Source organism: Sapajus apella, unplaced genomic scaffold (assembly GCF_009761245.1).
Source record: "Sapajus apella isolate SASKATOON/1434 unplaced genomic scaffold, GSC_monkey_1.0 scaffold5, whole genome shotgun sequence".
NCBI lineage: Eukaryota > Metazoa > Chordata > Mammalia > Primates > Cebidae > Sapajus > Sapajus apella.
This window is the reverse complement of record NW_022436945.1, coordinates 43,176,109-43,189,465: the sequence shown is the minus strand read 5'-3', so window position 1 is coordinate 43,189,465 and position 13,357 is coordinate 43,176,109. Positions and strand designations below refer to the sequence as shown.

General features: G+C 46.2%; 1 long non-coding RNA gene across 1 annotated transcript; it reads left to right on the top strand.

The window, feature by feature from the left end:
* Positions 1-1,775: 1,775 nt before the first annotated feature.
* Positions 1,776-12,986, top strand: LOC116548788. The gene is made up of 3 exons (XR_004267539.1): positions 1,776-1,996; positions 3,333-3,439; positions 12,948-12,986. It is a non-coding gene; the product is annotated as an uncharacterized LOC116548788 (long non-coding RNA).
* Positions 12,987-13,357: the final 371 nt, after the last annotated feature.

The following is a 13,357-nucleotide window of genomic DNA, read 5'->3' as shown; positions in this document are numbered from 1 at the left end:
CTGGGCAGCATAGGGAGGCCTCCCCCTACAAAGAAATTAAAAATAAAAAAATTAAAATTTTAGAAAAACAATTAGGAAACCAGAAAATATCTGAAATGACAAGAATCTTTGAGGTAATTTAATGTAGCAATTCCCAACAAAAAACAGCTATATGCTAGAAACACCTGGGGAGTTGTTTTGTTTTGTTTTGTTTTGTTTTGTTTTGTTTTCTAATTCTGATAGGCAGACCCCGCTTCCTAAGATTCTGACCCAGACACCTGTAACCTGCAATAGGAGGAATAGCAGAGAAGAGGGGCAGCCTGGAGTCAGGCCCGGGTCTAATTCCCTTTGTCCCCTAGGGCGCCTAACACAGACCATGTTTTCTGACTAGAACCAAGTAAAGAACAGAGAACTATCACAGGAGAACCCACAACCCGGTCACTTAGGTGTCCCTGGAAGCCCTCTTGGGAGAGGGGTGGAGGAGTGACACCTTCTCGTTAGAACCAACCTATTTTATCCCCATGTTCTCCAAGAGTGTATCAGATGACTGAGTCTGTCCATTTCAAACAAGACTTCCTCAAAAACATTCTACAAACCATCACCCAACGAGGATGGTGAAAATTTTGATTTTGAAATGTCAATGGGACCCAGCAGGCCCTCGCAGCAGCTGAGGGGCTGTAGGATGTGCTGCGTGATGCTCACGGCGGTGCGCTCACAGCACCTTCCCTTGGCAGAGGCCGAAACCTCTCCCATGCCGCGCCGTCCGGTGGACCGATCCCGCCCAAGGAGCTTCTCACGGGACCTCTCAGCGTCACGGCGCGCAGAGCAGCCGGGGACGTCCGGGCAATCGGCCTCCCCGCCAGACGGAGCCGCGCACGTCCCGGCAGCTCACTCGCCCGGGCATGACCGGCCCGGGCAAAGGCCTCCGGAATGGGTGTTTCGGAGCTCCCCCTAGGAGGGGACGCCCCTGTCAGGCCGGTGCTGATGCGGCTGCGCGGCTGGCGTTTTCTTTCCGCAGTGTCAGCTTCGGGTCCCTCCTGGCCTCCCCTCGGCCGCCCGCGTGCAGGATCACAGCCCGGCCCGCCCCCGCGACCCTCCGCCCGAGGAGCGTCTTCCAAACGGGCCGGGCGCGGTGGCTCACGCCTGCAATCCCAGCACTTTGGGAGGCCGAGGCGGGCGGATCACGAGGTCAGGAGATCGAGACCATCCTGGCTAACACGGTGAAACCCGTCTCTACTAAAATACGAAAACTTAGCCGGGCGTGGTGGCACGCGCCTGTAGTTCCAGCTACTCGGGAGACTGAGGCAGGAGAATCGCTTGAACCGGGGAGACGGAGGTTGCAGCAAGCCGAGATCGCGCCCGCTCCAGCCTGGCAACGGAACGAAATTCAGTCCCAAAAAAAAAAAAAAAAGACAGCCCCACGCCAGCCGGCCTTCCTGGAACTGGAGCCACTCAAAGGGGCCAGATCCAACCCGGTGACGAGTCCCGGGAGCGGCCCGCTTCCCCACGACCCTCTCTCCGCCTCGCTTGGGCCTCCTACGGGCAGCGCCGGGGAGCTCCCACAGGGCAAAGCACGTCACCAGTTCCTTCCCCCTTCTCTGCCTGCCTGGGCTTTGAAATACGGTGCGTGTTCCTACCGCGTTTTGGGCTCTGCTGATGACAGCAGGGCTCTGGCTACCACGCCAAGGAGTCATGGCATTAATTATTCTCTCATCTGCGGGGAAAGGTGTGAGGGCTGCGCCCTGCAAAGCACATGGAATTGGAGTACAGTCAGCATTTACTCTCCAGGCTGAAAAACGGGGTGGGGGGGGGGGGTTCTCATTCAATTCCCTCACTCCTCCTGTGCCTTTTAACTAACTTTGAAATTCCTCTGGCTGCTGGTGCCTCCGTGCTGTTTCCAAGGGCTGGAGCCCCACACTGATTTATTTGGTAACCATCGCAGGAATTTCAGAAAATGAGAACTGGAGGAGGAAGCGAGGCCTGAAGTAATTAAGATGATTTGTTACACGCGATTCAGGTAGGCACTAAGGGGTACCTGAACACAGAGAGAATATAAGATCAAAGGAAAGGCAGTCCCGAAAGTGGGAGCTCTTCGCAAAAGGAAAACAGGCCAGGGGAAGGTGCCCAGATCACTGCCAAATTAAAACACCCCGTATTTTTATCTTCACCCAGAGATAAAACAGAGGTAGGTAAATTTTTATTCACATTTGCTTTCAGCAGTTAGCTTTCATAATTTAAAAAAAAAAAAAAAATTCAAATGTGTCTGCCATTTGTACAAGTTCACAAGATCTCCCTACCCGAAATCATTTGTCAGTGGATAACAGTGTGCTATTTAAGCCCCAGGAATGCAGCTGCAAGAGTGAACATTCCTTAGAAAGTACCTGTTCTTTACAAGCTTGTTAGTGACTCTTGAAAATCCTCTCTGTGATGGGATCTCATGCACACTGGCATCCCACCAGGTCGCGGGATGTGGAGGGTGGCTTTAAAGAGGAGGGGGCAGAGTGAGTGTGCATCCTGACACCCGCACCCCCCCCCCCCCCTCCCCCCCCCCCCCCCGCCACATTTCAAAAACCCAACTTGGTCTTTTGCTGCGCAATTCTCCTGCAATGTTGATCCTCAAAAACCAACCGTCTTATTATTTTCCAACACTATTTATGCCTCAGACCTTCTGCTATGTTGCCACAATACACTCATTCGTCTGTCTTCCCCATTAACTAACTTTATGGCCCCAGTGACCTACAGCAGTCACCGTCCTTCTCCTGGCTGATATTTCATCCAGAATTCCTCCTGGGCTCTGGAAGTTGCAGTTGTTTGGGAGTATGGTGACACAAGAACAGACCTGGAATTGGAATCCATGACTCTGGCAAAATGAAAACAAGCCTTTTTCATCTTCTTTCTCATCCCCTCTCCATAAGGTGACAAGGTGACATCAAGATTCCTTACACTCCTGAAATATCATTCTTATCTACTACAGAGAATATAGAGAAGACTTTAAGTGTGAGTAATAGCATTACAGAGTGCTGTTTTGGTGTTTTTTTGAAACAGAGCCTTGCTCTGTCACCCAGGCTGGAGTGTAATGGCACCATCATGGCTCACTGCAGCCTTGACCTCCTGGGCTCAAGTGATCCTCCCACTTCATCCTCCTAAGTAGCTGGAACTACAGCCATGCACCGCCACACTCAGCTAATTTTGTTTTTCTTTTCTGCAGGGACGGGGACTCACTATGTTGCCTAGGCTGGTCTCAAACTCCTGGGTTCAAGCAATCCCCTTGCCTTTGGGCCTCCCAAAGTGCTGGGATTACAGGCGTGAGCTACTGTGCCCCGGCTAGAATGAATATTCTTTTCTTCTTCTAGATCCTTCAGATGAGAGTGAATATTAAGCTTAGTATTTACAACACACCCAGAAGAACAGTACCTTCCGATAACCCATTCTAAAATGGAGAAGCTACTGGATGGGGAAGGTAAGTAACTTGCCTTGGGTCACAGAAGGATATCTACCGCCTCTGTGAATAAATACCTGATTTCCTTCCACGCCTGAGACTGTATTTACCTGTGGCTACAGAGTTGCTGTGGAGACTAAACTGACACAGCAGTCAAGTACCCACTTGGTACTATTTTCATTGAATGAACTTTTGACAGAATTGCTTGGCCTGAATGAATGTTGCATTGTCTGAGAGTCCCCTGCAGTTTGATAGGGTTTTTTTCTTCTAAGAGGCCTCTGCCTGGGTGCTGATCTTGCTCCAGGCCTCCTAGAGGCCTGCACACTGCTGTGGGAGGACGGTAGAGGTACTGACCACATTTACAGAAGTAAGCAAAGTGACTTGTGCAGTGGTCTCCAACCCCCGATGCGGTCTCATCGCTTTGCTCTGAGGAGAGGGTTTGTTACATTCCTTCTCCCTTCAAACATTTTCAGAAATTCAAGCATCTCCAACAATGCTTCCATCCTCCACAAAAACCCCACAGAGCCGAGGTTAACTCCTCAACTCCAAAGGACAGGGAGATCACAGGACTTTTCCCTGAACCACCCGTAATGCAGTTTCTTCTTGTGATAGAGAGAGACAGTGTCTACAAAAGGCTGTCTCTCTGCTCCATCACTATTCCCCAAGCTGCAGCATGCACACAAACTATCTGGGCAGCTGGTTGAAATGTAGATTCTGTTTCAGCAGGACTGGGTGCCTGAGATTCTGCATTTCTAATAGGCTCCCAGGTGATACCTGTGCGGCCAGTCCTGACACTGTGAGCAGCCAGGAATTATTTACATGGATCTCTTTTCCTTGTGAACCTTTTGATGTTGCATTTTGACAAAGAAGTCCTGTAGAGACTAGAGGCTGTGGCCTCACCCCACTGCTATGTGTAGAAGTAGGGCTTTCCTGTGACAGGAAGAACTTCTCAAAGTCAATCACCAGCAAAAGAGACCTTGAGACCACCCAGAAAGAAAGTGCCTCACCTGCTGCTGAACCAGCACTTCCACAGATGAGGCTTAAGCAGTCTCTTGGCATCAGGAACCCACCACCTGGCAACATTCCACGAGTCAGACAGGCCAACATATAGGGCCATAAACTGAAGAAAAGTAAACTTTGCCTTGTAACCCTACCTGCATGTAGTTCCTTTTGTGGCCAGCCTGGCTCAGCTGTGAATCTAAGGAATTAAAAGAAGGTTCAAGTGTCCCCCAGCTTAGAACTGGAGAATTCATAATGAATCAGCACCCTCTGAAGCCAGCTTTCTGGGACCTGCAGAAATTAGCTAGAGATTCCAAGGGTAAGATTAATCTTGAGGAATAAGAGTTGAATCTTTTTTTTTTAATTGTACTTTGAGTTCTTGGGTACATGTGCAGATCTTGTAGGATTGTTGCATAGGCACACACACACATGCCATGGTGGTTTGCTGCATCCATCCCCTCGTCACCTACATCAGGCATTTCTCCCAATGTTATCCCTTCCCAACCTCCCCACCCCCTACTGTCCCTGCCCTAGCCCCCCAGCAGACCCCAGTGTGTGACGTTCCCCTCCCTGTGTCCATGTGTTCTCATTGTCCAACATCTGCCTATGAGTGAGAACATGCAGTGTTCAGTTTTCTGTTCTTGTGTCAGTTTGCTGAGAATGATAGTTTCCAGATTCATCCATGTCCCTACAAAGGACATGAACTCATCCTTTTTATGGCTGCATAGTACTCCATGGTGTATATGTGCCACATTTTCCATCTTCGTGGTCCAGCTGCTCTTCTTACATGGAGACTTCCCTTCCAAAAAAGGAAGGGAATCTAAGTTTGCTTATTAAGAGAGAAATTTCTTGTTCGTGATGAGAGCACGAAGCTTTAAAAAAGAGAGAGACTTAAGTTTCAGAAACTTGGTTCCTCAATACTGCTGGTGGACCTGAAGTTGTCAATGTCATAACTAAAGACTGGGAAAAGGCAACTTAAGAACGGATGGCTGTGGGCAAAGCCAAGCATCCTGGTTTAGCGCCCCCTAGTGGAAGAGGGGGGCAATATTTATGGTCCCTGCTTCTGGTTAGCTAAGGAACTTAACCGCTGGAATTCTGTGAAAGATCATTTCTCTAAGCAGGAATCAACTCAAGCTCTGATCCTCCCTAATAGCATAACTATTTGGCACACATCTAGCCAACTATTAATTAATGCTGCTTCCACAGGGAAAGAGGCCGTGGTCAGACCAGCCTTTAATGAGCATCCCAGGGCCTGGCCAGACTTTGAGGGAAGGAGCATATTGAGATATTAGACAAAGCTCAAAAACAATAGGTGCCTGCGCCCTCTAAGTAGCTCATGTATTACAGGTCTGACAAGTCTCATTGATTTAAATAGCTGGAGCACTGCTTGGATTTTAATCTCCTTCACCCTTATACCAAGGAGGTCGCTGTTTAAATGCTTTTACTTAATAATGTAAACACCTGTCACACGCCAGGGGCAAAGCAATTAGGGAGGAGGATTATTTAAAGCAACGCTCCTGAATACAACATTGCTATTATTGTCTTATCCTCCGTTGCCAGGTTCTGAGCAGAACTTGCTTTTTTAAGACTAGAGACAGTGGCCAAGACACCTAGTGCTCTGTCCCCTAACACCCAGACAGAATAGGCATCTGCTCACATACTGTCATCTGAATGTCCCTAAATATCTGATCTGCCAAGAGTGTTGTACTCAGCGCATGTCTACCAAAATCCCTTGTTAAAGTGGAAAGCTGTTTCCATAGGGGCTATTAGGACTGTTATCCTTGTAGCTACAAGGCACCAGGAACTAAACTCTTCACAGTTAGTATCTCTTTTGTAGCTACAACAACCCTGTGATTTAGTGCTGTTGTTAACCCCATAATGTGAAGAACAGAATGGGTAAGTAACTTTCTCAAGGACTACACAGTATTTAGCAGAAAAAAGGATTCAAACCTAGGATTGGCTTCAGAGTATGTGCTTTTAGGCACTATGCCATATTGTCTCTAACTAAACATACACACACACACACACACACACACACACACACATACACAACAAGGAGATATATATATATATATATATATATATGGATATATAGATTTTTTTTTGAGACAGGGTCTCACTTTGTCACCCAGGCTGGAGTGCAGGGCCACGAACATGGCTCACTACAGCCTCGACCTCCTGGACTCAAGCAATCCACTTGCCTCAGACCCCTGAGTAGCTGGGACTGTAGGTGAGCACTGACATGCCTGGCTAATTTTTGTACTTTTTTGAAGAGATGGGGTTTTACCATGTTGCCTTGGCTGGTGTCAAACTCCTGAGCTCAAGCAATCCACCGATTTTGGCCTCACAAAGTGCTGGGATTACAGGCATGAGCCACAGCACCCAGCCTTGTGTGTGTGTGTGTGTGTGTGTGTGTGTGTGTGTGGCTGTGGCTGTCATTAGGACTCATTAGTTTACCACATAAGCCTGTCACATGGCAAGGCATGGAAAGTAGAAAACGTCCTCTTCAAAGTTTCATAAGTGTTAGAAATAATAGTTTGTTTTAAAGACTTTCATCAAAGACTTCTTGCTTTTTGCTAATAATTCTTTGTTAAGCCCTATCCTATGTAGCTCTTAGACATGCTTATAGGCACGTAGTACATTCTATATCCTTATACTTTAACCAAGATATCTGTGCTAAATGTGCTCACAGGCATGTCCCAGCTCACAGCCTATGACCCTTCCTTGTTTGGATTTCTTCACTGTTTTACCTGTTTAGAAAAGTTTTACGTTATTAGCCAATCACGTTTTAGTTTAGATTGTGAGGCCTGGCCCCAACCAACTGAGATCAGACACAGCAGTAAGGATAACCCCAAATGCCTAAGGGATAAATATGGTCTGCTTTTCTTTTATTTGTTGTACTCTCGTGGCAAGGTGGCTGGCAAGGGTACCCTTCCTACAGGAAGTCAAAATTGCCTTGCTGGGAGATCCTTTGTCTCAGTGCTAATTTTTCTTTGTGGCACCAAGGATCTGTTTCCAACACAAGGCAAAAGCCTAGAGGAATGGCACAGAAGAGAGTAGAAATGGGAAAAAAACAGAATCTAGAGGGTGAATGGGTAGGAGAGCCTGAGGGTGTGCCCTAGAGCCTGGACCGGGGTCTTTGGAACAGAATATGGGCATCAGGAGGCCCTGGAGTTAGGACCTGCCAAAACCACAGATGTGAGAGCACTGCCTGTAACCTAGCAGGGAGGAAGGATCATCCCTGCCTCCTCTCTCTCTCTTCCTTTACCCAAGCTGATTCATCCAAGAGGCACGCTTGAAGCCAAAGCACAAGCCCTTCCCCCACTCCACCTGCCATCTATGTCTTCTGAATGCTCATCGTAACTGCAAGTCTTGGCAAAACTCATGTCTGCCTGGGACCTGCCAATAGCACCTAAAGCCCTGATGTCGTCTAACCAACTGTTAGTTAATGACATTGGCCCTAAGTTGGAGGGCGTGCTAATGAAAAGTGCAGGCCACAGTAGGCACTGGTCTTTATTCAAGTTACTGGTCAGATATTGGTGTGCTTTATTAAATTAAGACAACTCCCTTCCACAAACGTATCTTAGTGATGAAAGCCAATCTGTATAACTTGGTTCAAGCACCTGAGTTCAACAGTAATTTGGTAAGCAAACCCCTTATGACAAAACGGAACAAAAAATTAGAAAATGGTTCATTCATTCATCAAATATTCATTAAACTTCTTTTATGTAAGGCACTGTCCGTAGTACTGTAGATGAATCAGAGAATAGGAGCATCACTCTCTCTCCTTGTGTGGAACTTTCAGTTACATGGGAGACAGAAAGCAAATCAGCAAAAAGGGAAAACAAACAGAATGTCAGGTGTTGAAAGAAAACACTCAGAGCCGTGTTTCTCCAAGAGCGATGCCCATCCCGGCAGCATCAGCATCACTTGAGAACTTGTTAAAACACAGACCTTCATGCCACTTCCAAACCTGGTAAATCAAAAACTCTGGCCATGGGCCCCAGCAACCTGTGTTTTAACAAGCCTGCCAGGTGATTCTGATCTGTGCTAAGGCTAAGGAACCACTAGAATAGAAAGAGAGGGTGGAGAAGGGAGCATCTTTAGGTAATGTCATCAGGAGAGGCTTCTCTGACATTCAAACTGAGACCTTACAGATGAAAAGAAACATGCCTTGCAAGAGTCAAGAGAAAAAATATTCCAGGCACAAGGAATAGCAGGTGCAAAGTCCTTAAGGCAGGGAACATGTTATGGTCAAGAAACGGAAGGGAAAGGGGAGAACACAGTTATTGAAAGGCTGATGGGTGCAGGGGTCTGATCATGCAAGGACTTAGAGACCTCAGTAAAGAGGATGAATTATAAACCTACACAAATGCCCTAATGAAAGAAACATGGTCCTGTGAGAGCTTATAGCACATGAACCCAACCTAGTTTGTGGGTCAGGAAGAGCTTTCCAGAGGTAATGATGTTTGAAGATAATTTTTTTTCCTTAATGCTTATAAGTTCTTAGAACAGGCCGCTGTAACAAATAAACAAAAAAAAAAAAAAAGGTTGACAAGAGAAAAACAAACAGATGTTTGTTTGATTAATGTATATTTCATACCTACATGGGAGAAACCCAGAGAATAAGAAACTTTCAAAGAGGTGGCTTTGAATACCAATTTATATAGCATCTTCAACAAGTGACAGTACATTTTTAGATTTCTGACACAAAGGAAAAGAATTCTGAGTCTTTAGGGGCAGCAACTTGTGGGAAGGCAAATAATTGGCAGACAAAGGCTAGTTAGTGAAGCTTGTTAGTCTAGGTTCCTCTGGTGCTTTCTCTGGCATGTAAGGATCCAAAGTTGTCTTAGGTGGTTAACCTCTGTTTGCCCACGGAACAAGAAGTGGGATGTCTTTTGTCTTCATAAATTTATGTCCTGATTTTAGGCAAATAGGGAAAGGGCAGGGAGCTTTCCTCCATGTGTTTCTTATTTGCCATCAGCTCACCAATCCTCATGTCAAAAGGCATATTTTGGGATGGCATATTCTGGTCTCTCGCAGTATCAAGGATAAGTACAAGACAACTAAAAAAGTGGAGGAACCATCAAGTGCAAAGCCCCAGAGACAGGAAAGAGCGTGACACTGTCAAGTGTTTCCATTGTGAAAGCCTTTGAAATAGGCAAACTTGAATCCTGGACGTCCTGACAAATCCTTCCTGTTTATTCTGTAGCATTCATTGTCTTTGGCCTATTTTACAACTACTGCAAGTTGTAGAAAACTGAGAGTAATACAAATGATTCTCGTCTATAGAAACGCAAATTTTGCCCAGTGACATGCAATTGATTATTGCCCTGGGAATATGGCTAGTTTTGCAACTATTAACAAATTGAGTTCAGCATTTCCTGACTGGGGTGTGTGTGTGTGTGTGTGTGTGTGTGTTCTGAATTCTTCTAACCAGTTGTGACATTTTACTGATTCGCTCATTAATCAGTGAACTAAAAAAATCTTTGACACATGTTCATTTTATATTCATACAGGAGTTATAAGTTTACCTTTTTAAAAAAATTATTCTTTAGGAATGTATACAAGGAATTACAAAGAGGCAGTATGGTACCAGATTGCCATACAATTATAGGACACCCAGTTTGAATTCAGATAAATAATTTTTTCTATAAATATGATCCAAAAATCACATAAGACATACTAAAAAAGTTTTCAGTGTTCATCAGAAGTTGAAACTTCCCTGGGCACCGTGTATTTCTTCTTGTTAAATCTGACAGCGCTGCAGCAAGGTCACTGTGCTCTGTGCTCCCGCTGCGGCCCTTATTTGCTTCCGGGTTTGGAAACAGAAAGAACCACCTTTTATTGGTCTTTAGCTCCTTCTCAGAGGCTACATTAGTGTATCTCCTCCTCAAATTTCAAAGCCAAATTTCATTTTGTGTTTTAAAAATAAATTAGCATCAACTGTCGCCCTTACCAAGGGGGCAGGTGCAGCCAGGCCTTCCCCAGGGATACTCCTTCTACCCTGTGCTGCTCCATCACACAGAGCTTGAAAAATTTCCACCAATCCCATCAACACGGAAACTAGTAACTTAGTGCTGTCAATCAGGGGTCCCCAAACCCTGGTCCACAGACCCGTATGGGTTAGGAACCGGCGCACAGCAGGAAGTGAGCGGCATTACCGCCTGAGCTCCGCCTCCTGTCAGATCAGCAGCTGCATTAGATTCTCATAGGAGAATTTAATCTCACCCTATTGTGAATTGCACATGCGAGAGATGTAGGTTGCGTGCTCCTTATGAGAATCTAACCCTAATGCCTGATGATCTGAGGTGGAACGGTTTCATCCCAAAACCATCGCCCGCCCCTTCTGAGGAAAAATTGTCTTCCACGAAACCAGTCCCTGGTGCCAAAAAGTTTAGGGGTCGCTGCTGAGACCCAACACTTCCACTATGCTGTAGTGCAGTCCTCCATTGCTTCTACCCAAATGACCAGCTGAGCTAGATGAACAAGAACAACCAAACTGATAATTTTTTTAACTCAACAGACCAGTTGACTTGTTGCATTTCAGTACTCTTGGAAAAACTGCTGTCTTATTTCCCAACTGCCTATGAAAAATTTTCTGACCCACAAGAGTGTGTGAGGTGCCATTTACTCTGAGATCTGGAGACAAAGGAAAAAAGAGAGAGAAAAGAAAGGCAAGCTCCACGGGCGACACACAGATTCTTGGGGATGTCTCTGACCCCAAATACATTCCCCCTTCTTAGCCCCTCATCCCTCACTCTATCCAAAATTGCCTGTTTTTCCCCAGTGAGGCTTTGCAACTTTAGGATGAAACTTTTCTATATTCAAAGCCACCTATTAAAATGCAAATATCTTCCCACAAGAATACCCTAACATCAGCTCACATTTTAGTAGAAATTGACTGACAGGACGTAATATACAACCCAGGCATGTGCCGGGAGACAGAATAGGAGCTCAGTAAGGGTTGCTGAGGGCAGGCAGGAAGGAAACCCCAAGAAAGAAGGAGGGTATTGCAAGTATGTAAGAGGCCTGAAGACATGCTGTAGGCCTCAGACCAATCTTGTAAAACAAAGTCTATAAAAATCTAAGGAAAGAGCCTTTTGAATTGGGGGCCAAATGCTTTTGTTATTTCCTCTGTTTTTCCCTATAATGTGATATAACATACCTCCGAAAGGAGATTTTCATGGTAACATATTGTTGACTGGGTAGTCTTCCCAGCAGACTGGCAGCAAAGACATACCTGCAAAACAGAGACTTTCCTCCCCAAAGGCGGTCTGATTGCCAGCAGAAGTTTGATCACACTTTTCCGAGCCCGGCTGGCTCTCAGAGGAATTATCATCACTTTCCGAATACACAAGACGATGAATGTGCCCAGCTCTTCCCGGGATGTAGGAGTGGAAGCCTGGCAGACAAATTCTCCCCAGATTGAATAAATGCTGGGGGGCCGGGGAAAGATCATTGTCCCCAGGAAGCATCCTTCCCTCTTCAAGCAATGACTGTGCACACCAACTTTGGTTCCCAACTTCTGTAATATTTCTCTGTTATAAATTGGCAAGCACAGCATGTGGTCAAGGAGCCATTACAAGCCCTGTCAAATGAAATTTTTTTTCCCAGAGACTTAATTTCTTAAAATGTGAGAGTGATTGTTTCTGCGGAAAGTAGGACAGTGTCTTTTTGAGCCTGCCAGACAAAAACAAAACTAAACAAAACAAAAGGCAAAGTCTGCGAGAGGATAACAGGCGAGCAGGCTTCCTTGTGTGCACCTGGAGGCCCCTCTTTCGGCGCTGTGGCTGCCTTAATGAGAACAGATGGCACCGTCAGGAGACAGGCTCGATGTTATACGCCTCCCGCGTCCTGCTTCTGAAACCAGCTTTGAGCAGATCTTTTTTCACTGTGAATTGGCGCTGGTTGTTTAAGCGGTGGCCTAGACGTGTGCCAGAAAGCAGGATGTTCATACAGAAAGCAGGATGCTAATACATTCACGGCTGCCTCTTGCAGAACTCAAAGCCCTTTATAACAGAGCAGGTGAAGTCTTCAGAAGGCCCTGCTTCAAGGATGGAGGAAGAGGCTGCCATAAGCAGCCTGTAGAAGGTGACTCACCTAGTCACTGTCAGAGAAGAAACACCACCCTGAAATCCCTATTCTGTGATTCCAGCTGCCTAATGCTACCACGTGGCTGCAGCCCGAGACCCTCCCCGTGCGGGGTCCAGAAGGTGGGAAGGCAAAGATTCCACCTGCAGGTTAGGAAGTTCTGAAGGAGCTGAACCTGAATGTGGTAACTCTGGCTGACCACCCCTCATCCCCCAAGAGCTAGAAGTCACCGCCTCTGTTCAGAAGCTGTTTCTCATTGCCTAATGCCTGACCTCCTGATCTGGGGCAGACGCAGATAAGCTCCCGCAGCAGTATCCACAGAATGAAGGCAGAGAGAGCTCAACAGTAGGAAACTCTGGCATTTTAAACTCTGCATTTCACAAAAGTGGTTTTGTTGTCATCATAATTACCCAATTTAAATTACCTCTATTTTCAGGTTTCAAGAAGTCATAAAGAGAGAAAGGAGAGACTTTCATGGTGAGAAATGAGAAATGATGAGAAGAAGAGGCAATCTGTGGAGTCGAGACTTAAAGAGGAAAAATGTTTCTGGAGTCAGCTGCAGCCAAGGTGCCTAAAAATGAAAGAGAAGAAAGAGAAGGGGGTCTCGGTGAGTGGACAACGCACACGGAAAAGGAATGGAGTTTGGAACACAATCTTCCAGTTCCACCAGAGGAAGACCCAAATGAAGTTATCCAGAGGAATTTTTGCATGGTGGTCAGGTGTGGGATTCTAAAATGAGCATAGAATCATGTCGTGGGGGTTTGTTTTTGGGGGGGTGTTTTTTGTTTTGGGTTTTTTTTTTTTTTGGGACGGAGTCTTGCTCTTGTCGCCCAGGCTGGAGTGCAG